This window comes from Vespa velutina, chromosome 16 (genome assembly GCF_912470025.1).
Source record: "Vespa velutina chromosome 16, iVesVel2.1, whole genome shotgun sequence".
In the NCBI taxonomy this organism is placed as follows: Eukaryota; Metazoa; Arthropoda; class Insecta; order Hymenoptera; family Vespidae; genus Vespa; species Vespa velutina.
This window is the reverse complement of record NC_062203.1, coordinates 5,145,477-5,170,799: the sequence shown is the minus strand read 5'-3', so window position 1 is coordinate 5,170,799 and position 25,323 is coordinate 5,145,477. Positions and strand designations below refer to the sequence as shown.

At 30.1% G+C, this 25,323-nt stretch overlaps 1 long non-coding RNA gene across 1 annotated transcript in view; it reads left to right on the top strand.

Annotated features, from left to right (window-relative positions):
* The first annotated feature begins 2,011 nt into the window (after positions 1–2,011).
* LOC124954823 overlaps positions 2,012–25,323 on the top strand; it is a 37,766-nt gene continuing 14,454 nt past the window's right edge. Inside the window, exons 1-5 of the long non-coding RNA XR_007102670.1 lie at positions 2,012–2,074; positions 2,151–2,270; positions 3,770–3,881; positions 4,420–4,795; positions 4,881–4,987. This is a non-coding gene — a long non-coding RNA (uncharacterized LOC124954823). The remainder of the gene's footprint in view (positions 2,075–2,150; positions 2,271–3,769; positions 3,882–4,419; positions 4,796–4,880; positions 4,988–25,323) is intronic.

Genomic DNA, 25,323 nt, shown 5'->3' with positions numbered 1-25,323 from the left:
ATATGCAATAATTCTATCACTGATCTTTTTTATTTTAACTGAAATGCATCGTATGATATTATTATAAATTTATTAACAGGTATGTATTTTTATATAAATCTATTATTAAAATAGAAAATGATTTTTGCATTTTGCCTTTTAGTATCTTGGAATAACAAATGATAGATTTTAAAAATGGAAATGTGATCATTGAAAGAACTAGAATGATGTATACAGGGAATATTTTGAAACATTTGTATAAAATAATTTTCTTATATACTTCCATTTTATTTACTAAGATTATTAATATCACTAAAGTATTATAAATATTATTACTGAGATACTGACATTTATTTATGGAACACAGTAATGCCATAAGTCAGTGTAATTTACATCATGGAATTGGAATATACAATATATGATAACAGAATTGTAATTCATATCTTTTTTAATTATGCTTATTTGGTAATATGTTAAAAAATATAACAGAGACAAATATACTTGAAAACATATAAGAATTAAAAATGTGGTTAACTGATATTTTAAATAGATTTAGAATAGTTTTTAACAGTAAGAGAAAGATCCACGATGGAAAGTTCTGTTGAGTCACTTATATAATTGTCAAAGTCTTTGAAATGATAATATTTAACATTTCTTGAGGATAAAAAATAAAAATGAAATGAGGATTAACAATCAGAATAAACATTTTTAAAGGAAAGAATATTCTGTATATTATTGTAATATATTATCAACAATATCAATAAGGTAATGTAAAAATTTATATAAAATTAAATAATATTTTAAAGAAACAATCTATAAAGCTAAAAAAATTTGATATAACTTAATGAATTTATTTTTAATTAATTTTATGTTCTGAAGTAATAGTTACAACAAAATTATTTAATGCAACATTAACTTTTTAAAATTGGAACACCTAATTTTCTATTAATGGAATTAAAAAATAATTTCATTATTTTCAAAATTTAGATGATAGTTTTATTTTTATAAGATCCTAAATAAGATTCTCTTGATTTTTTTTTTTTTTTTAATTCAATAAGAAATACACAGTACGAATGAAACAGTTGATGTATCAAAGTAGATACAAGCATTAATATGTTGCATTGTACAAAAGATAAATAAACTCATTATTTCTCTTGTTTTATCATGAATTTCATTTGAAAATAAATGATATATTTGTTATTTTGCAACTGACATTGCTATTTTCACAACAATTTTTAATTTTCTATAAAAGATTGTTGAAAGATATCAGATTTGAAGACCAGTACTTTGACCTTTATAGCAAGGTCAGAAAAGTTGAATAGGTAAGGGAAAAAACAATTTATTCAAGAGCTTTTTCAAGAATATTCTAGATGTTTTTTCCATCTTTCGTCATTCTATCCAGATTTCTCTTTTTTTCTTATAAATTTTTTTTTCTTTTTAATTCAATGATGAATTTTCTATAAAACCGGTTTTATATGTTGGCTAGTTGCATATTCTTATTTGATTATAATAATTCATCACTGACTTTGGTTGATCTCTGACAAGTACATGGAGCTTATTCACACAAGCCATAACAATAGATATAGATGATATCTTTTTTGATATCAAATTTTGATTGTACTCAAAATTTTATTTTAATTTTAATAATGTATAAAATAAATAATTATATATTATAAATGATAAAATAACTTTCATCTACAATCCTGAAAAAAACAGTATTAAGGCATGTATGAAAAAAAGACGATGAAAAGAAGGCAAATTAATGTCAAAAGTATATATATTTTTGAAAGAATAGTTTGAGGATGGTTGAAGATTCGAGATAGCGAGAATAATGCAAATTATTATTTAATAAAATTAATTATTTAACATCTCAGTTGTCCTTTCGTGTATGGTATTAGGTATTTTATTTACTCCTATGAAAACAGTCGTATATATATAGAATTGTGATCTATGAGTTCACCGATCAGGCTGAGTGAAACTATTGGTAGGAGTAAAATGGTGTAGTGGGGAATATTCTACGATATAGGGTAATGGAAAAATGAAAGATACAAAGCTTACACATACGAGTCATCAATTTGCCAATGCAGATTATTTGGTGAGATATGTTCGATATATTCAATATATTTAATATATTTAAAATCGAAGAGATCCGAATAAGATATTTATTACAGGAATTTTTCAAGTATTTAATGATACTATTACAAAGTTTCTATTCCTTTCATTGCCGCTCTCGTCAAAGTCATTTTGGATTCGCGTCTACCAACAGATTGCCATAAAACTTTATTGGCCTTGTAAGTATAGGTAATTACGTATTATTTCTGAGTTACAATTTCGTTTAATGTACTAATCAAATAACCAAATGTGTGATTTGTACGGTATAGTATATGCAAGTTAAGTATGAAAGATTTTTCTAAACATGCCTTGAGACTTGCATCATAACTTTTCTTAAATTTTTTACCCTTATTTTTACAATGTTTATGTTTTTTGCGGGTTTTAAGAATGTTTAATGTAATATGTAATTTATTTTTTATTAATCATCACGATATATTATGTTAAATTCGACTTCCATATAATAATATGTATATAGGTACATATATTCATCATATGACATAACCAAACATTCATTATATAAATACATAACATACATACGTATATTTATGATGTATATCATACACATGTAAATACGTAGCTACTTTATCTATGTATGTAGAATTCTTAAGATCAAGATGCTCTTTACTTAGAACGATTTTGTTTTTCGTCCAATTATTATAGCCAAGGGCGTTTTACAGATATGTAAATAAGTAGCGAATACGCGAGATATTGATATAATTTGTATAAATTAGACAGAAGAAAATAATAGGATTTGAAAGACAAAAGAATGGATATTCTGTAAAAGCTAGTGCTATTGAACAAATTATCAAGTAATCTTATTATATTAATACATTGCGGACGGATCACAAGAATTCTCGTATTTGTGTTTTTGGCATTTAGAGAGACATAGTATAACGGAAAAAATATTTCCATATGAAATTAAAACTGATTAGTCTCTTATTCTTAGTTATAAAAATAATTTTATTTGTATATCAATTGGGTATTTTATAGCGTGTAATAATCATGGAGAATGATGAAGAACATGATAAAATTCTGGATATGTTACCTGACAATTTTTTATATATTTCAAGTGAAAGTGAAGATATTGACCATTGTGACAATGATGAAAGTGAAAGAAGTGAGGAGGATGAAAAAAAAAAGTAAAAAGTAAAAGAAAAAGTATATAAAAGTAACGCTAAGAGAATTACATTTACCAGCTTTGTTTAGTTCCATTTCATATTACACAGTGTTTTACAAAGTATCATACTTCAGCAATATATTAGCTTGTAAGAATATGTAATAAATAACTTTAAAATGCAATAGGTATTTAATTTTAAAGCTACGCTTATGTAAAAGTTTTTTGTATTCATTCACCAAAAATATAGTTGGCAATTGGGTAAGGTTAGCAATAAATCTACCGGTCCACAATTTGTTAATGTTTAAAGTAATTTCGGTGAGAAATCTTGTTTTATATTAATAAAGCTGTTTTATTTTATAAGTTATACAATTTTATGAATCGACGAAGATTAACACACAATACTGTGAAAATCATGTTTTACTTTTTACTGTTCCTCGCATGTTATTGAAATAAATTACGTTAGTTTGTTAAAAACTCAAGTAAATTCCGATATAAAATGTAAACACATATGTTAAGTATAAACCAACTTTCTACTGTTCTATTTTAGTTGGCATGTTCCAGGAAATTTGTTTTCATGTCTCTACGCAGAATAGACAAAATCGTGAAAGGTGACCTCCGTTTTAAAGTAATATGATTTCTGCTATGGACAACACTCGGTTGATCTATTATACAGGTAAGTAATATAATTTTCTTAATTATTCCCAAAATTAACTCTATTTTATTTTATTTTAGATATTCAGTGTCGTCATTTGTGCAGTCATAGAATTTATCTTTGTTTTAATAAAATAAAAAAAGAATCGTAAGGCAAACTTAATGTTTTCATTTAAATGTACTTATATTTTGCAATTTCAATTAATTTTTAGGAGTATGTGTATTTGAATAATGTCCAAAGCTGTCACAAAGTTTGTTGATATATTTTTTCTACAAAAGAATATTTGTTTTATTTTATTTATACTTTTTTAATTATATTTTTTTATAGTTACATAGACTATACGTATAAATACATACATTTTATACTTAACGTATATGCTATAAACATTATTAATATTCTATGGATAATAATTGGTTGGTTTAAAAATTTTTTTATTTGGAAATATTTGTATTTATTTCTTATTACTTTTAATTTTCCGGCTATATACTTTTAAAGATTTTTTTATTTTTATATTTATTATAATGATGATATTGACAATATTGTTTTTGTTTTATTTTAGATCATCATTGCAGTCGTTTGTGCAGCCATATATAAATTTATCTTTGTTTCGATAAAAAAAAAAAAAGAAGAATCGTGAGTTTTCTCCGTTAATTCATGTTTATGTGTGTTTTGCGATTTCAATTAATTTTTAGAAACGTGTATTTGAATAGACTGCACACAAAGCAGTCACAACCATAAGTTGTTTTAAAGTTTTATTTATATATATTTTTTGTAGTCATATATACTATACTTGTATATAAACTAAACAATAGATATTCGACAATTAATTCATTGTCCGTTTCTTAATTAATAAATGATTATCGCGTATTAAAGTCAATGCATCATGGAAGATGATCAAGAACTTCTATACAAAATACTTCTATACAAAAATATTGGTAAGTAATTTTATAGTTAATATAATTATACAATCGTTTTTGTTACAATAAGTTTTATAAATATTTTTTTAAAATTCTTTTTCAGATCATCATTGCATTCAAATTAAGTCGATCTTCAATCACTACAACTTTAATCTCTCTTATTTTGGATATACAATGTGGACGAGTTTTTTGGAACCACCTTGAAACTTCGTAAGTAATGAGTGAAAGAATTTAAGTATACTTATAGTACTCATACCGAGAATGCAAGATCGTCGAGTTTTTTGGAACCACCTTGAAACTTCGTAAGTAATGAGTGAAAGAATTTAAGTATACTTATAGTACTCATACCGAGAACGCAAGATCGTCGAAAGGCTTTTCGATAAATTATTGAGATACATCACTATTAATAATTCCTTTTCTAAGTTTATTCATGAGTAGTACATTTTTAATTGTGTATTTTCATAGCTTTTTTACTATATATATCAATTTTTTTTAATTTGGTTCATCAGTTTAAATCATTTAATTAATAGTGTAGTTAAGTAATACTTCTTTTGTTCGTATTTGGTTGTAATATTAATAGTGACATCTGGTATTCATTTACCTGATATCATCAAAAAAAGCATGTTAGGTGGTTCATATTGCATTCATTGTTTCGTATTTATTCTATTTAATCGCAGTATACTTCGATATATTGATATCGATATACTAAAAAATGAGTGAGAAGACAAACGCGACGATTAGATTGTAGGAATTGATTTTATTCTTTTATAAGAACAGCTACTTTTAGTGAAAGGAGTTACCCGAGCTTTTTAAATTATTTTTGCAAAAATATATATTCAATCAATTTTGCTAAAAAAGAAAGAGCTATCAACAGAATCATTGATTTTAAAAGTAAAAAATAGAGTGGTCATTGCTAAAAAAGAAAGTTTTGAAAATTATCGTACATGTGCTAAAAATTGGATGAACTAGTGTGGTCTATACTAAATTAATTCATTATTAATTTAAGATTTTCAGCAATTAATATATTGATTTATGGGTAAAAAATAGTTCGATTTTAATTTTAAGTTTTCCTTTTCTAGCGATTGCGTTAGTAATTGTGCATTATATATTTTGCACTTGATGAATCCACGAATGTTAAATGGTCGATTGTACATCGTTAAATTTTTAATTACATATATACATACAAGGAAATTTCATTATTCGAAATATCAAATTAATCATTAAACATAGTAATGAGTAAAAAAATAGTCGTATTACACATACACACACACACGCACGCACGCACCTGTTGACGCTTTGCACTTGACGGCTTTTCCGCTAGGGAGAATTAACAATTCAAAACAATTTTGCGAATATTAAGAAAGCTTCTTACAGCTATTTTAAAATGAAATATCCAAAAAATTTGGCTAAATATGTCTCTTGTGAATGTTTTTGAATAAAAAGGAATGTTGCTTACGTTATTCCTTGATCAATACTGTTGTAAATTTGCCAATAGCATGGTGCTCATATTTATTACATCAACAAATGCCCAGAATTCTTCGTTGTTCACATCATGCCAAGTTTGCCATATCGAATTCGACCATAACGTGTTCACTTTTAACTTTTTTTATCATAATTATTTATTTCACACAAATTCTTTTTTGTTTTAAAAAAATCTTTTGTCAACAGAATTGCGTATAATAACTGGTTTATTATATAAGAAATGATAAACGCATACAATATACACAGGTTCTAACTCAAATGAGAATATTAAACACGGTAATAAAACTATAATGATCAGACCGAATAATATGTTACTTAAATGCGTGCGTCTTTTTCGGGATTCGTGGACAGAGAGACCGAGATTTCGAGGAAACGAGATCAGCACGTCACTTCGCACGAGATAAACGCAGCCGGATATCACGTGCACCGAAATTTTCACGTTCAGATTTAATTTACATATTCAATACTTTTTCTTAAATTGAGCGCTTAAAAAACTTAACTAACTAAACTTGAACCGCAAATGTACTTGATTTTTTTTGGGTCGTTTAATGCCTTGGTTAAAACATCGGCAATCATATCGCTGGTGTTATTTATTTTATGGTGTTTTTTTTTTTTTTTATTAATTTATTTTTAATATATTATTAATAAATTTTTTATTAATATATTATGATGTTAAATATTATAATTTTAATTTCCCATCACATAGTGATAGCGTATTGCTATGTGCTTGGTTCTCACATGGAATACAGGATTTCTTAATAATTTTAATGCGCTTGTATTATCATAAATAGTGACGTCGATTTCGAAATCTAATGCCAATTCTGAAAAAGTATCGATTAAATACAAGGCCTCCTTAACAGCGTCTGTAATTATCATATATTTTGTTTCCATTTTTGATAAAGCAACCATTTGTCCATTGCTTCCTTGATTCCCATGAAATAGGACCTCCACCTAGAAAAAAAACATAATCCGTATAGCAGTGGCGATTGTTTATGCATCTTGTCCAATTAGCGTCTGTAAAATCTTCCAAATAATTGATCGGTGCCTTTAATATACCTAAGTATCCTTTAGGCTCCTTCCTAATACGATTTCTTGTAGCAGTTATTGAATTGACTTAAGTAACTTACTGTGTAACATATGTCATGTCTAGACACAGTTGCTGGATACATTAAACCACCTATCAATTCACGGTGGATATTGTTTATCTTTAGCCTTTTGTTGTTCCTTAATTAACACTGTACTTGGTTCTAATAGGAATCTCAGTCATGATGAATTTCTCTAATTATTTTCTTATATGCATCCTTAGGCCTACTTGATTTCATGGTCTTTGATAGTAAACTCTACCTCTAAGCAATATTTGACGTTTCCTAAATCTTTAATTGAAATGAACGCTTTTGTAAGACCATTCTTAATTTGTCTGTAACCGTCTGCTTTAATCCATATATGGCTTTCTTTAGCTTGCAAATCTTATTCCCGCCTTCCATTTGCTTTAACATCTTTCTTGCGGTGTTTTTAACTTTATTAGTCGCCTTTTCTGTGCCTATTAACTTCTTGAGCACATTCTGCATATTCTCTGGTACTTCCATATATACTTCGCTATCTAGTGAATCGTTCAAGTAAGCGGTGGTAATATCAACCTGATAGATGTTTATTTTATAATGAGCTGCCAATGCTGCTGCAAGACGAACTGAACTCAGACGAGCTATAGGTGCGAACGTCTTAGTAAAATCTATGTTTGGTCTCTGGCTAAAATCTCGTGCTACTAGTCTGGATTTTTTCTTGCTAACCGCATTGTCTGATTTGTACTTGTTTGTTAACTATGCGACTGCCAATGATATTTTTTCTCTTAAGCTGCTCAACCAATTCCCAAACATTCTTTTCCAAAATTAAATTAACCCTTTGCGCACAAGAGGCGACTCTCAGTAGCTACGGCGTTTTATGCGGCAACTTTAATCTTTAGACTGGCAACAACAGTCTTTATTTATGCTTTGTCTATACTATATATAGATTTCGTTACCTCCAAATAATAGGAGCGCAGTATCGGTTCGTAAATATGTTCCTTAGCTCTTTATGGTGTTTCTTATGACTTTTTAGAACGAAGATAAGATAAAATTAATCTCAAATTCTTCTGGGACTGTGATCCTACTAATGTTTCCGACGTTAGTTCAGTTTTGACGATCGAGGCAAATGTATCATAAGATTTTTCATCGATTGATTTTAAGTTTTGAAGCCCCACAAAAATGACTTTTAAAAGTGAAATTAGTTCAAGTGAAAATGAATGATTTTGAACTGTTCAAGAAAGAGACCAATGTTATTCACGAAGAAATTAATGGTAGAGAAAGTGAAAGCAGTGATGGAGATAGTGACACCGTATTAGATGTAAGAAATCGAAAAATTAGATTAATAGATAACGAATCGGAAAGTGATAGTGATTCCTCACAAAATTCGAATAATGCAGAATGGACATCCTGTGATGAATTCAGCGTAATATCACCGAGAATAAAATTCATATCCGGTGAGAAACCTCTAGGAAAACAGCTATCCTCAAATATCAAAGAACCTTTGGATTTTGTTAAGATGTTCTTTTCCAACGGACTAGTAATACAAATAATAAATGGAACTAACAATCATGCTGCAATGAAGTTAGAGGGGAGTTGTTGTCACGTTCGATTTGGCAAACATGGGATAATGTCATCAAGGAAAAATTTTAAGCATTGATCGCAATTGTTATAAATATAGGAACAATGCCAATGGCGAATATCCAAGAATATTGGTCAACTGATACATCAAGCCACATCCCATTTTATCCCAATACTTTTATAAGAGATAGATTTACCTACCTTTTTTGGATGTTACATGTAAAAATAGTTTTAGCACAAGATACTAAACTTACAATACGTTTGCAGTTAATAAGTGGCAACCGTGATTATATAAACTCAAGATTTTTGAATCATTTTATACCGAGCGAACAAATTTGTGCCGACGAAGTTATTGTAAAATTCAAAGGGTGAATTTCATTTATCATGCATAACCTAAAGAAACAAACTAAATGGAGCATTCGAATCTATACATTAGAAGATTCCAATACGGGGTAAATTTGTGGAATTATGCCTTATCATGAAAGTCTTACAACACAAACATTGATAAGATCAGACCTTCTATTATTAATTAGAATTCCATTCCATTTGTACACAATGCTATTGAATAAAATTCCAGGTATATATTTACAGACCCTTATTATATCATTTATATTTTATCTAATGAATTAAGTAAATTAAAATCTTCTAGTCATTTGACTGGAACAATATAAACAAATAGAAAAGAGTTGCTAGCGATAAAAAAAACAAAATTTCAAAAAAAAAAATAATGATAGCTTATTGTAGAAATAATAATTTAGTTCTGACGTGGAAGTATAAGAGGATTGTCAAATATTGACAAATTGGCATAATGCAGAGATAAATACAGTACAAAGAACTCTTCGTCATGGTGTTCAGACTGTTGTTAAAAAATCTAAGGCGATCATAAATTATACAAAATTCATGGGCGGCGTTGGTCGTACCGATCACTATGCCTTGATATACTGCTTTATGCAGAAATTACTGAAGTGATAGCGCAAGCTAATTTTTTAGGGATTAGAAATCTGTTTAATTAATTTCTATATTCTTCATAAACAAGTCAAACAGCAGAAGAACGAACAATCACTTAAACACTTACAATTTATAAAAATTTTAGTAGACCAGTTATGAAGAGATTTTTGACAACCGCAAGATTTTCAACATCGATCTCCCATTATACGGCTAAATGAAAAGCTCCATATGATATGAGCTCCACAGGCACAGAAAAGGATTGTAAGGTTTGTTCTTATCGAAACAAACCAAGTGGAAGATACAAAACAACCTATTACTGGATAAACCAAGGATACACCTTGTTTTATAAATTATAATATGAAAAAAATACAGAACTTAATATTAGGTCTATCGGAAAGTTCTGTCCGTTTTTAGAATAAAATAAAATAATACATTTTTTATAGCTTGAATAAACTTTATTGAATAATATAATTGCCATTATTATTTATGATTTTTTGCCAGCATGATGGCAATTTATATATCCCATTTTTAAAAAATGCCTTATCCCTAGAAACGAAACATTGAACCAGTGTCTGATTTCTTCTTCATTTTGGAATTTTTTGCAAAACAAAAAATTTTGTAAGGATAGGAACAAGTGGTAATCGGAGGAATATGGTGGATGCTATAGAATTTCCCTGAAGCTCTGTGAGTTTCTGACAAGTCCCCAAAGCAGTATATGATCTGGCATTATCATCAAGCAGTATGAGGTCCTTCCTATTGAACATCGACGGTCTCTTTTCTTGGAGTGCTGTTTTTAAGTTATCCAATTGATGATAGTACCTCTCTGAATTTAGCTTTTCGTTCGGTTTCAACATCTCAAAATGTATTGGTCCTCGAATGTCCCGCCATATACACAACATTCTCTTACTCAGGCTTAACTTCGGTTTAGTGGTGAAGGGGGCAGGTTTTCCGGGTTCACAATATGCTCTTTTCCTTACGATATTTTCGTAGGTAATCCACTTTTCATCCCCAGTTATTATCCGGTCCAAGAAGGGTTCGATTTTGTTCCGTGCAAGCAGAGATGTGCATATGATGACTCGATCCTTCAAATTCTTCTTACTTAACTCATGTGACAACCATCTCGAATATTTCCACACCAATCCTAATTTCCGAATATGATTCGAAATGGTTTGTTAAATTGAATCAAGCCTTTCTGCTATCTCCGATGTTATCAAAAAAGGATTTTGCTCTAACATGATTTTGACAGTATCGTCGTCGATCAAAGATGATCGCCCAGAGCGTGGCTTATCAGAAAAATTGAAATCACCTATTTCAAAATTTTCGAACCATCTTCTGCATGTTTTATCAGGAACTGTACCTTCACCAAACACTTTCAATAAATTTTTACACGCTTGTGTAGCATTTCTTTCTTGTTGGAATTTGTGCAAAATACAGTGACGTAAATGAACTTTATCAGTAGCCATGGGTACACGATCGCGTCTCACTTAACTCCTGAAGTGCCATTTGCTCGACGAAACTCGCTATGCGTCAACCCAAGCGGTAGGCGTCAACGCGCGGTAAACAGATAAGACTAATGCTCGAGAACAATCGCAATACAAGCCGAAATGTAAATACTTGTGATACCTGTGATATAGTCAGTTTTACACGTTACTCCTGTTGAAGAAGTAAACTCTAATCCTTTTACTTTTATAGATATTATGAATTTATTATAAATTGTAATAGATAATAGTTTCAAAAATATATTGCATGAAAAAACAATACTTAAATGGAAATTGAAGCGTCTTCAAAGTAATTTCGTCCCAAGGAATGTAATAATACTACGCCTAAAAATAAATATAAAATACTATAAACAAACAATCTAATCATAAAAATATTCACCTCAAATGAATATCTAATAAGAAAATGCGTACAACTCTAAAAATCCTCCATGGTATACTTCCTAAAACATTCTGGTAGATATAAAGCTACTTTACATTACGTGCATTCCCACTTCGTTTCACTTCGTATTTTATGTTTATAACAAACTTTACGCGTTCTTGTCGGATGCTTATTCCGAAGCGTCGGATTGATATCTTTTGGGAAATGAGCCCAATATTGAGTTTGGAGTCGAAGAGATGTTTCAACTGATGTAGATTTCCCACGCATTTTGTAGTCCGGTAATTTGACAATTTGTAAAATTGCCTCTGCTATATTTATACGGTAATCTACATAAGTTTCTCTTTTTCGACTATGAATTGTTTTATTTATAATATAGGTATTGAATAGAGCCATATTTGACATGTAAAAGAAAAGTTTTCGATATCCTTTGATGACTTTTCTCATGATTGGGAAACAGGCTAACATCTGATCTTGATGATCAACTGCCATACCCTTGTTATATTCCAGGATATATTTAGGCTTTATTACTTTCTGTAATTCTTTGTTTGATTGATCAACCATTTCTACAGTTTCGTGTTTCGTTGCTATCATATACACGTCGTGCTCGTCCTTCCATCTCAGAGTATCAAATTATTGCAACTTCTCCATACACATTCTCCTTTCTTCAAAATATGCTTTTGAATGGCGTTTGGCATATTTTTCCTGTTCTTACGTATTGTCCCGATAACGTTTGTTTTTTTCTGGTGTAATTTTAAAAAGAGATTAGGTGAAGAGTACCAGTTGTCCAAAAACAAAGTATATCCCTTGTTTATTATTGATTTTGACAGCTCTATCATAACATTTTCCGACGCACTATCATTTCGATTAATTTTGTTCTGGCCGGTATATATTTTAAATCCGTGACAGAAACCGATACTTGCCTCGCACAGTTTATAAACTTTTAATCCAAATCGAGCTCTTTTCGACGGATTGAATTGTCACTAAACGCCCTTTATATTTCATTAGAGATTCGTCTATACTGACATATTTATTGGATGTATAAATTTCTTTAAATTTTTCATTCCAAAAGTTGATCATAGGTTTTATCTTGCGAAGTCGGTCATTACTATCACCAGTTTCATTATCAGAGAAATGTAAAAATCTCGAAATTTGCCGAAATCTCTTAAAAGACATCGTTTGTCGAAATATTGGCGTTTCTACTACAGCTCTTCTAGTCCAATACAGTTGAATATTTGATTTTATCACTTGACCCATCAAAATACACAGTGCATAATAGGCCTTTATTTCGTCTAAGATAATAGGATACCAAGTGTCATCCATATGCCGTCTTTTACGTTCGTCGTGAATTGTCTGATGTGCGAAGCGATTTGTTTCCATAACCAGTATTTCCCAAAACTTGTTATCAAATGTAATAAAAAATAGTTCTAATATTTTTGAATTCTCGCTTAAATTATTTAAAACAGACGCTTTTATTCCATGATATTCAGAATACTTCCAAACTATTGGTGTGTTTTTTATTTCCTGCCAAATCCATGATTGTTGGATTTGTGTCCAACCATGAGGTTGTGTCGTACCTTCCTCTTCACTACTCTCATCTATAATCATACGCCTTACACGCTTTGTGATTAACTGAAACACGTCACTACCACTGGATTCGTTACCATAGCTTTCATTTAACATTTTTGTATTTCGCATTTTGTAGGGATTTTTTAAATTTCAATAACTAAACTGCTTTGTAACAGTAATTATAAGAATTGTGACTAACTGTCATAGGATACTGACAGGAACTAACATTCAATTACGATCGTAACTGGTAAAAAATCATTTTGCGAATTTGGCTTCTTGTTTACGTTTGGCTTAACTATCTGTTCACGAGCCTGGCTTCTGATGTTTATATTTGGCCCGACTATCTGTTCACGAGCCTGGCTCGTGATATTCATGTTTAGTCCAACTATCTGTTCGCGAGTCTGACTCGTGATATTCATGTTTGGGCCAAAATCTTCATCACGAGTCAGACTCGTTAAAGTACAGGAAGAGGGTAATACTAACATGAATCATCTTCGTTTTAGTTCATTCACTAGGTCGGTACGTACACATTCAGTGATAAAAAGAGAGAGCTAAATATGCGTTAAATGAATTTGCGCATACTTGTTGAAACTTGTAAACAGAACGGACAGAACTTTCTGGTACATCTAATATTACAAAATTATATTTTGAAATGTGTAAATATAGATTATTAAAATATAATGTTTTTGTAATATTTAAAATCATTTTATGTTACCTGTAAGACACTCATCACATCATCTCGAGTTGCTACTTTGCTTGGCCGAAAAAGTCCTTGAGTCGCTGACCATTGCCAATAGCAATTCATCTGTTTCTGTCCCAGATATGGCATCACTTATGGGAATTTCTGTAGTGTATCAATATTGTCTGAAATGTCTATATTCTTGTAGTATAATTTTCGCTAATTCAGATCCTCATTACTCGATGTTGTCCGCGTCCTCTATTTAATGCAGATGTCGCCCCTTCTTCAATGTCATGCGCGACTTCATTTTCGATATCATCTTCCTCATCTTCGATGACGTCTTCTTCTTCATCATTCATTTTTGTATGAACTAGAATAGCATTAACAAGATTTATTTGTTACTTCATTGCGATCCTTTACATCTATTCCGATTGAAGTATCTTTCTTCACATTTAAGCCATTCATCGAATCCGTGAATTTCACATCATGATTTATAATTATTCTGTTTGTATCTGTATCTAAAAGATGATATCTTTTAGAATGGTTGTCAAAACTAACAAGTCTATATACTTTAGCTTTATTATTCTACTTCGCAATCCTTTAGGTACATGTGCGTAGACTTTGGATCCAAAAATGTCCATGTCCATTAGATTTCATTGCAATCTATTATCTCTCCATTGGGATTATTCCTACAGATTTGATGAGCAATCTGTTTTGCAAATAATTGGCAAAATTGATAGCCCCATCTCCCCAATATTTTTCCTTAAGTTTGGCATCAATCAACAAACATCTGACCATTTCCAAGAGAAATCTATTTTTCCTTTCGGCTACACCAGTTTATTTCCAAGTATAACTAACCGAGTATTAACTCGCAATTCCTTCTTTCTTAAAGAAATCCTTTAAACCTTTATTGATATACTCTATACCTTTGTCCGATTTAAAAATCTTAAGAATCTTATCGAATTTTATTTTTATTCTCTAAGATCTTTTATCTTTTCTGTTACGTTCGATTTTTGTCGCAGCAAATATATAGTCATATATCTACTATAATCATCGATCAAAGTTAATACGTAGCGGTTTTGACCTGGTGTCATCATTTGCATAGGACTGCAAACATGTCCTAGTTTTCTTCGAATTCTTACATGGTATGCTTTGAATGGTTTCGTGTGGAAGCTTTATCTAGTAGTTTGCCCTTTTCCACTTCCAGAATGAACTCATTTTCATGTGTTTCAATGAGCTTCCAACGCCATGATAAACGTATTAAACGATTCTGGTAGGCTGGATAGGAGTATTGCTATTATAAGTTTTTCTTTCAAAACTTCCCCTAAAGCAGCTAATTGATCCACAAGATTCAACATATCGTTAATATACTTTCCCATATTGCCATTTTCAATTAATTTCGAATTGCAAAGTTTCTTTAATAGATAAACTTAATTACTTAGCATGGTTTTCTCGTGTTATTTCCGAAGAGACTAGTGCAAAAATACTTTTAACTAGTAGTATTCTTAACGTGCTTTAATTGATCGTCCTCTACCAACAAACCGATAGTTGCCCATGCTTGCTGGTCAGTTCTTATTCATTTTTCGTTTAGATTTATTGGTGTTTCCTCAGTGATCGTGTGCCAAAGATCTTCCCTTATCAGAAGCAATTCCACTTTATGTTTGGAAGTTCCCATACTTGGAAGTTCGTATTGTTTAACTTTGTTATAGTAAAACGTGTCTCAGCCATTATTTCATGCCACATGATCTGGGCTCATAACCTTTTAGAAAAATCTTTTGGCAACAGAATTGCGTGTAATGACTGGTTTATTATATAAGAAATGATAGATAGATTTTAATACAGATGAGAATATTAAACACAGTAACTGTGCTCCGCATAGCATGCGCCTTTTTCGTGGACAGAGAGAACGAGATATCGAGGAAACGAGAATGGCATGCCACCACGCACGGAATAAATACAGCCGGATATCACGTGTATCGAAATTTTCACGGTCAGATTTAATTTACATATCCACTATTAAATAGTGGAAGTAGATGCCTAGCCGTGACGAGCCAAGGGTTGTCTGGCGCCTAGCCTTGAAATAGTCATTGACACCCTCTAGTCTATACGATCACTAGAACAATATGAATGTTTAAACATTTCAACGATCCATCCCCAACCAATGGGCATCTATTCCTTCCCTTTCCATCATTAGATCATACTTTAACTCCGCCATTTTTATTCCTTTTCCTAATTTCACTACAGTCTTCGCGGATAATTCTAAAGACGCCAAAAAGTTAGTCAAATTATATCCTTCAGACTCATGTCTAGACTCTCGAGTCTTATTATACATTACTAGCTATCACTCCTTCAGAAATAGTCAACACAACTAAATACACATCATTACACAAAATACATCAATAATTGTATCTTATTTCAACAAATATACGGTAATAGCTTCAATTTGCGCAATATTTATTATCGTGCATCTACCTCGCGTGTCTTACAGAATTTTTTAAAAAAGCGCGCGTTCTCCCATTAATTTATGGAAATGCGACGAGCAGTATTTTGCTGACGGGCTTCAACGGTATCCTAGCCTAGTGGCTCCACCCTTACATATTCGGTTTTAGAAAAAAATTTTAATTTATTATCCTTAATATTATTTAAATAATAATACGTGTAATGTATCAGATTTTGTTGCAAAATATATTCCAAAACTAAAATCATTAATAGAACCATATAAAAGAGTAATTATTTGTTTTTAATTGCTATTATTTTAGATAATTTTACATTTTTTTCGCTATTAATTTCTTCAGTAACTAACAAAAATTTCTTAATATAGGAATAATAATATTAAATATGTTTCAGTCAGAATCTATTAACAATTCAAAATTGTATATTAATGAGTTTATTTTGTGTCAATTACGACACGTTTCGGCCTCTATTAGCCTTTGAAACATCTGATACGTGGAATTCTTGCAAATTATTACGTCTATTATTAATTTATAATAGGATATATTAACTAAATTTTATGTTCCTTTTTATACGATTTATCTTTCATGACAGTACTGTGTTTAAAACATCATTAAAACGTCATTGACATTTGTCACGAGATACTATTATTAGATACTAAAAAAGATACTAAAAGAGATACTATTATTAGAATGAGTTAAAAAATGTTTTTATACATTATTCAATTGTACATTAATAACTGAAATTATAAAAAATTAAAATACTCTCATAATGGTACGGGTTTTTAACATTACTGCAATCTTCACTATCATTGAAATGTTATGCACTTTCGTATATTTGATAAGATTTAGTTGTACACTTATCATATTTGAGTTTTTTCTGGCATATTTTGTATGTCACTTAAGAATTTTCTGGTTCAGAAAAATATTGCTAAACTTAAAACCTTTTAGGCATATTTGTTTTAGTTATTTTAACATTTATACGTCAAAATATGTGAATAATAATTGACAATTTGTTGTCTCTAATAATGTGATGAATAAGTTATTAAGCGAGCTCTAGCAGAGTACAAACAATAGTTTATTTTCACATTTATAAGCATATTAAGTAAATACAGTAATGTAAATAATACAGTATTAAATAAATACAGTAATGCATTTTTGGCAAGGATATTTAATTTTGCTAAGCAATTTATTAATAGTATTTCTAAATCGATCATCAGTGAGTTTTGTCTTTCTATTAAAAAATATTTTTAGTAAAACAAATATCTACTTATACTTATCAGTATTAGTATCATGCAGACATTACATTACACATATGGTTCTGTAAAATTTTAGGCAAGTCCATCTTATTATTTTTTATCTTTTATAGGTAGGGTTGTAATAACAACCCTTCTTAATATATTCATATAGTTAGGATGTTAGACCTTACGTATGAAACAAAAGATTTTGTAACATTTTGCAAGTTACTAATATCTTGAAATATAGATCGCGTTTTGAATGTTGTTATATTGCATGTTATGATTTTATGTACATTTTTGAATTTCCAAATCCACCATTTACTTGCTTTGAATTCAGATAGATCAACCAGGTCTTTCGCTTTCAAAGTCTACAATTTCAAATTCGTCATGGATAATACATCTTCTGCCACAATTAGTCAATTTCTGTTACTTAAGTAAGTGAATAATGAATGGGTTATACCGAAATGTTTTTTTAATTTCCTTTCTTTTTTATTTCTAATTGCTATATACAATTATTTTGTAGTGGTTAAAATAATATCATGCGGATTTCGATACAGTTATCGATAATCACTAAACAATGTATACTAGTGTTGCAGCTTTTATGAGCATGTATGGTGTATTAGGAATTGACTCCGAGTAAGTTTTTGGGGTGTTTTCTATTTAATCTTCTGGGCAGGCCCGACGATTTTTGGTAAGACAGTTTATGTAGTTATTAATCCTAATTTGATGTATCTTCGAGAGATCTATAATTTCTTCTTAAACTGATGGTATTTTTAGGGTTTTCCTAATATCGTCGTTTCTAACGAACCAACGTGCATTTAGGATGGTACGTAGAACAAAAGATTGTAGGTTTTCCATTTTTTTTATATCGGATTTGGCAGTCATGCCTCAAATTTTCAAGCCGTATGGGTTTTTCGAAAAGAATTTTGAGATAACTTTGTTTATTAACAGTTTATTGGTTGTAGTGAGTTTGGAATTTTTTAAAGTGGATTAGTACAGGAATCTTGTATTTTTTATTTATCTAATTTTTTGATATGGATATATTTTCTCCAGTTCATTTTATTGTCTAGGTGGAGACCGATGTATTTAACAGAGTTAATTTATAGAACTTCAATGTTTCAACATTTAATTTTGGGTATACTATTCCTATTAAGTGTAACTGTTATGTGTGAGCATTTGATTATGTTTATCTTAATTTTGTTGTATTGCGTTCAATTTTCTATTTTGTGATTTTGTACAATTTTTATTGAAGTTTCTACTTCTCAAGCACGAATATGATTGCCTAATAATTGCATAATATATGATCGTGTCATCGAAAAAGATGTATATTTCTGTGATAGGTATGGATGAAAAATCCGTTGTGAATAAAGAGAATTAGAACACTTCTTTGAGGTAGCTCGGCGTGTATTCTTTTTGACGAGAAGTTTACGTTTTTGATTTTGACGTAAAAATATCTATTTGAAAGGTAGAAAGATATAAGTGGATATAGGTTTGTTGAGAGGGATATTCGTAGTTTCTCTAATAGCTCTTAGTGGTAGACTTTATCAAAAGATTTTTTTTATGTTAATGCAGTGGAGTAGCAGCTGCCTTTTTCAGTGGATTTAGTTATTTTGTTTATCATTCCATGTATTTGCTCGATTGTGTTGTGATTTTTTCTAAATCCGAATTGGTGATCCAGGATCAGTTGTTTAGCGGTGATTTTCTCTATTAGCTTTTAATGTATAGTTTTTTTTTCTTTTTTTTTTTTTCTTTTTTTTTTTTTTTTTTTTTTTTTTCTATTAATTTGAAGATAACATATTTCTGATACTATATGAAACATAACCAAACAAAAATTTTGGTTTCAAAATTGCAAATTATTTGAATCGCTTGTTTTAAACTCTGAACAATAAAATTAATAATTTGTTTGTTACTGCAAATTGCTACACCAAAAAGATGAACTTTCCTATTACGATCTGTAATAGACTAAAATAACAAGAAATCCTTGCCAAATAAACTTGTACTGTAGTTAACATCTGCATAAATAATAGCATTTTTATTTAGGACTGCTCACCCAATATTGCTTAAGACCTGTAACTTCATCGATGGGGGTGGAAAAAAATGAACTAAATGCATCTATTTTTTTTCGATTTATTGTACATATGCTGTTATCTTTTTGTTTCGTCAGAACTTTGTTGTCGCACCGCGAGAAATACCATTTATGATAATCGCTGGTACAAAATTGATATGTATTTCGTAAGAGAAACGAAACATGCAATTTCTAGATAGACTTTAATGCTCTCTACATATTCAATTGATGTTAAATGAATTACATTTTCGTATCTGTATAAAACAATTCATTATAATAATAAATTGGTAATGATATTATTTAAAAGAAACTAATAGATATATTTATAAATTGTTCCGTTACAAAACGTACTACAATTCTGTATCCTTCGTTTATTTTGTCATATTGCTTGGTCTCAAGTGTTTTGATTTTAGAAATCAACAAAGAGATTAACACCATTAAAACCAACAGTTTTATTGTGATAAACATATAGAGCGATTTAAATTTTAAATGATCGATAACGACTAACATGTGAATAGTGAAAAGTTGACTCATGATAGATTGAATCATAAATGGTATTTCTCGCGGCGCGACAACAAAGTTCTGACGAAACAAAAAGATAACAGTAAATTCGTGGTAACGTGTTTTAAACTATTATATTATAGGTTTATGTATCAATGGAGATACACATGCATATACGCGGTAATATGACAAATGAAAATCATTTCTCCTATTGTATTAATTATGGTTTATAATCATGATTCTACATATATAGATACATGCATGTAAAATGTGAGTTTGTGCGAAAGAGAGGAGCTATAACAAATACAGAGTAAAACAAATCCTTGAAGGAAAAGTTATTGCTAGAGCCTAATAAATGTTTACGTAACGAATTGTAAAACTGAATTTGGTCCAGGAAACTAAAAAGAAATCGTCGGTTTTTTTCGAAAAATTCAAAAAGTTAGGATATAGGTTTTTTTTACAAACATCATTTTGTGGATTCAATTGAAATAATAATAAATCTCTGTATACATAAATAATCAAATAATATATTTCAGAATAACAACGAAATATGTGTAAATATCGAGTCAGAAATAGCAAACGATATTAAAATGCAATTGTGTTAAAATGGTCATCAAGAAATAACGTGCGGGAGAATTAGAAAAATGTATCTATTAGTTTTGAAGGAAAGCAACAAGAAAACAAACCACTAACAGGTAAACGCGCGATAATAAGCATTAAGTTATTCTTGATAATAATAACTATTGATGGATTATAAATAATGATATATTTTTAAATATCAAATATTTGTTTAAATATTTATAACTTAATTCCTTCAAAGTAACTTGATAAAATAACAAACTTTTTAAGTTCTTTATACTTATTATTATTCTTTTATTTTATTATTAATATTATTACTTTTACTTCATTCAAAATTCCGACAATCACTTTTGTATCAGTTATATCACAATTGTGGTTCATTTTTAATCAATGTGAAATAACTTCAGTGCATGACGAATCAAATATAAATTTTAGGTCACTTTTATATTGAACTCCACGGTTCTTAACTTTATTGTAACATTTAATCGTATTTTGTTCAATATGATTTATATTTTTCAAGAACCAGCTAAGTTTCGCCTTGATAAAACCTTGTGCCTCCTTTTTACTTTCAAATTGTTGTTATCTGTTCTAATAGTTTTTACAATTTACACATACTCTCGCACTCTATCTATAAACGACCTAGAATCTTTCATAACATAAACAGTCCTTAAGGCAATGAGCATGAAAACTTCGATACTGTATTTCCTACAGATATTTAAAACGAATATTCGTTTGATCATTATGTGCATTAATACGAGAAACTAGTGCTCAGTTGTTGCTTCAATGCTGAGAGTGTGTGGAATCTCTCCGATGTTGAGAAGAGCATCTCATTGACAAAAAGATATTTAAGATATTTAAATGCGATGGTGTTGCTACTGAAGAGTTTCTCCAATCGAGCTGTTATAAGTCTTCGCTTATTCTCAAATCAAAATGTGAATAATTTCCAAGCTGACCCAAATGAATCTCCTATCACTGACAAATTTTGAATTACCATTGAGACTCGCTCTCACATACCTTCTTTCCACATTCAATATCTGATCGTTGTCTCTGGTCATGGACGAGAAGAGATCCCGGAATGATACTCTATATACTCTTCAGAGAAAATTGACAGTTTCATAGTTGAGGTTCTGGTTTGCGAATAATCCTGGCTGATTAGATGACAATTGTATTAATTGAGCATTGTGCGGTCTTCTTAGTCTCTTGTCTGTAAGCCGAGAAATTGCATATTTGGTTCAAGAGCACAATTTGTAGGCATGACTCATCGGTCATATATAGGTGAGTTAAATACTTTTCCGTTCAATTCTTATTGATGGAATTGTGTGTCAGAGAATTTGCTCCACAAAACGTAAGTTGCATTGCGCATCTCTTGAAGTTCGTCCTTGGTAGCCGTCTCCTCAGTCACTTGATTTAATTGATATCACAAAACTATGATTTTGCTTTTGTTGAAAAGCGACCTCGAATTCGAGATTGCTTTTCTCATGGATTTCTATGTACTTACCTTATTCTTCCTTTGCTGAGAATGATTGTTTTTCCATCTGTATTCGTTGCCCGTTGATTCTGAGATGGAGTAAATAGGAGACGCGACATTTTGTGCGATAATTGTGTATTGCCACCGTTTGAATAATATTCGAAAATGAGAGAGTCTCTTAGGCACAGGTATTGATTTGCTTATTCTTTTATCTAAGTCACTGTAATACAAAAAAATTATCGGACGAAAATGGCAATGAATCAACGACAGAATGAAAGTTGAATGTTGAATTAAAACTAACTGATTTAGTTCTTTTTCCGTTTTCTTATTTTATTTGGTCAAGTTACAATAAAGCAAGTCTACTTAAGATAGTGCCGTGATACGGTTTGAATCGACGACTTCTCTGTTTGAGGCGCATATAATAATCGTGAACGTAAAATATTTGCTATTCATCCCTGAATCTGTTTGATTTTAGTTACTATACCGTTTTTCTTCCTACGGATACACTTTTTGAAATTATCTGGTAAGGCATCCAGAAGCAGAGTAAAGATTTGTGATTTTTATCAAAAACTTCAATCCTTGATCAGAACTTCTAATTAAGTGTACATCTCATTATCGAGAAGTGAGGCTGTATCAACATATGTTTGGCAATTCTGGTTAGCAATGACCGGTAATAATATATCATTCTACATTACGAATATATTTATATGGGTACATTATTAATGTTTGCGGTTATTATAAACAGCATTTTTGCTGTAACAAATATAATATTTCGTGCGTTGCATTCTGTTTCTTCTGAAGTTTTTTCATATTGAAATATTACCAGATATGATTTTATATAATATGAATTTGAAAATAAGTGAAGTTAAGTAACAGCGAAATACTAAGAGATAAATTGCTGTAAATAAACTAATATCATTCGTCTTAAAATTATTCGTCCTACTGCAACTTTTGTAAAAGTACCGTGCAACGATTTATTATCCCTCGACCATTATGACAAATTAACAAGTTTCTATTAAGTCACGCATTTGAATTCATAATAATCTCATGCATATCAATACATAGTATGTACTAATTATATTAATCAACAAAATTTTTGCTTCATTCTTGGTATTATTACATTAAAATTAATATAATAAAGCAAAACGGAACGTACAAGAATAACGCAAAAAATACTAATATTAACAGTACTGATCATAAGACTAATGATAAAACATAAAAATGCAATAATAGGCTACAGAATGTAGAAAAGGAATTTCGTGCAGCATAAACGATCTTTCTGATCCAATTAAAGACACATATTTGACATTGCTCAAATTTCTAGGGATCGATGAAACTTTAAACCTATCAATATTAAATTTAATTAAGTAGTCATCTTTTCTTAGAACTTTTATTATTTTATAGGGGCTCTTAAAATTGATTGATTGTCAGTATGCTCAAAATTTCTTATAATCTCTCTATCCCTCGCTTGATATGCTTTTTTGGTTTTCTACGCTTATCACAATTTCGTTTGAGTATATTTACATGTTTCTTGATACGGTCGGCCACGTTATTTATCTTTACAACTAAATTTCAAGCTGACTCAGTACTTATTATTTCATTAACAGATCATTGATTATTTTCATAATAGTACCTTATGGATATCGTATATGTATACTTTTCAGAAGGATATGTGTTCTATTCTATAATCGATCTGCTGTTTCCTGTTTTTATCAGCCAGTCGTAAATATTACTATAATAATTGTTTTCATGCGTGTCTTGAGTTACATGGTAACGTCCGCTGAAGGATAGACATCATGCTTTTATTCCAGCGTTGGTAGTGTAGGAATAATTTTGTGGTCATTGATTATTTTTATAGTACTTCTCTAACGGCATCTCTTACAATTTCCGAAAGGATACATATTGAATTCAGTGATGTCAAATATTCATATGTAGTATATATTAATTATTCCGTATTTTTCCTTGGATTCTGATTTTTCTTTAATTTTTCCCTGCTTTTTGCGTGGTTGTATTGTTTCGAACCTTTCGTATTGATGGCCGCACGTTTCGGAAAAAGAGTTGCGCTTGCCGCCGGTACATTTGAATCGACAAATTGGCAGGCTTTTGAGGAAAGCATGCTGGCGATATACTGTCACATAATTCATCGATTAACAGTATTTAATAACCAAAATGTATCATATAACAGTGATATAATAAACTAAAATATAATAATAATGTACTGTACTATTTAGTATACTTTGTATACTAAATATACAAAATATAATAACTAAATATAAAAATAAAAAAAATAAAAATGTAATCATATAATAATTACTCGGCGTACTGGTTTTTAAACAATTAGTTTAGTATTTTGATTTTGTATGATATTTTTCAAAGCACAGTCCAACATGCAGCGGAACACTACATGAGGAGCACATAAATTTAGTTGAGCTTCTTTTTTTTTGATGCGGAGCATATTCTGCATGGTCTTTGCGGGTTTTTTTATTTTCCCTCTTTCTACGATTTTTATGGTTCCACATTTCACAAGTTTATGGTTCCGCATTTCCGGACACAATCTGTCTACCGGATCGTACTTTGGAGCTCTTGAGGTATACATCGAAGAGGGTCCTAGACCAAAAGAATAGCTAGTGCCATACGTGCAAATTATATAATTATTGATTATACCTGATTCTGGTTCCTCTATTTTAATCTTCGTGTTTAACCATATGTTCACAACATATAACAGAAATTTTTTGAATCTAATCTGACTTTTTGAACTTTTTACATAAATTTGGTATGCATTAAAGAAGGCTGCATTTATAAAATATAGCACAACTTTCTTCGTCCACTTCTTTGTTTTTAATAAAATTGGGTAATACGACAAGTATTGGTCTATGCCGTTCATGTACTTATTATATTCGACAACACAGGTCGATTTCTTCACGGTCTTGTTTGTACTTGGGCTTGTGACTTCAACCATATTTGCCATGTGTATACTATATCATATATAATGTCTTTTTTTTAGTTCGAAATGCCTGCACAAGGATATTACCTTTCCTGCAAAAGTCCGTGCC